Source organism: Triticum aestivum, chromosome 3B (assembly GCF_018294505.1).
Source record: "Triticum aestivum cultivar Chinese Spring chromosome 3B, IWGSC CS RefSeq v2.1, whole genome shotgun sequence".
In the NCBI taxonomy this organism is placed as follows: domain Eukaryota; kingdom Viridiplantae; phylum Streptophyta; class Magnoliopsida; order Poales; family Poaceae; genus Triticum; species Triticum aestivum.
This window is the reverse complement of record NC_057801.1, coordinates 746,128,632-746,129,834: the sequence shown is the minus strand read 5'-3', so window position 1 is coordinate 746,129,834 and position 1,203 is coordinate 746,128,632. Positions and strand designations below refer to the sequence as shown.

The 1,203-nt window shown below is 38.7% G+C and overlaps 1 pseudogene; it reads left to right on the top strand.

Moving 5' to 3' along the window:
- Nucleotides 1-340: 340 nt before the first annotated feature.
- On the top strand, nucleotides 341-917 carry LOC123067807 (uncharacterized; annotated as a pseudogene).
- The last annotated feature ends 286 nt before the right edge of the window (nucleotides 918-1,203 follow it).

The following is a 1,203-nucleotide window of genomic DNA, read 5'->3' as shown; positions in this document are numbered from 1 at the left end:
CTATATTATAGTTATGCTACCACAAGCATCTTTACCGATGTGGAAGTCATGTCCGTCTTGATGAAAGTTATTGAGCAATTTTATCTCGATGATGATGAGAAGCAAAACAAAGTGCTTAACATTGACTTGTCCAAATTTAAAAAGAAAGAAGGCATGTTTGGGAAGGTGGCTGCCACCAAAGCAATTAGCAATGCAAATTTCAATGCCGGTAAGCTTGTTCTCAAGATAATATTGTCATATTGCAATTCTGAATTTTTTGGGCTGATGCATAATACTTTGTATTTTTCCTTTAAATGTAGGGGAGTGGTAGGCAACTTATGGACTACAAACTCCTACATTGATGCACATTGCTTTGAAGATACTCAACTTGACCACAAGTTCATCCGGATGTGAAAGAAATTGGAGCATTTTTGAACAAGTAAGTCTCAACTTGCAAATACTCAAATCTGATCCGTATATTATTTTTGACAGAATGTAAATCATTGAGCTTCATTTTGCAATTTTTAGGTGGATGCAAAGAGGAGAAATAAACTAGACGTGCATCGTAGGGACGATCTAGTTTATATCCAATACAATGGAAGAATGATAGACAAGAGGAAGAAGTACTCCTCATCTTGTGATGTTCTTCTTGGTGAAGATGCTTCCATGGCACAAGATTGGATATGTGAAGGTGCTTACGTTGATGCTGCGGAGGAGGTTGATGCGAGGAGGTTGATGCAATGGGAGCTTCCGAGTTTGTTGAGCTACGTAGAAGTGCAAGAGTAAGAGAACTTCATGAAGTGGAAGAATTTGTTTCCGATGGGGAAGAATCTGATCAAGGGCTTGTCAATGAGGATGACATAGACTTGGAGTCCGATGATGATGGGGTGATACAAGGCGCCAATGAAGATGAGGAGGGGGACCCGATGGAGCCTTAATGGGGCTTAAAGCCTTCAATGCTTTGCACTATGTGTGCTTTTTTATGTTTGCTAGCTATTTATTTTAGTTGTGACTTGTGAGAGAACTATGAACCACTGCGTGCTGTTTGCTAGTTTCCTATTTTGCTTTGTCATGCAATGATGCAACTATGCAAAGCTATGGTTATTTATGACCTTACTATGTAATATGTATTGCTGGACTATGTTTATTTTTCATTGTTTGTCATGTGTGTGCACCTACATTTTGCAATTTATTTGATTTTTGAAGGCTTGGACCACAACTGAT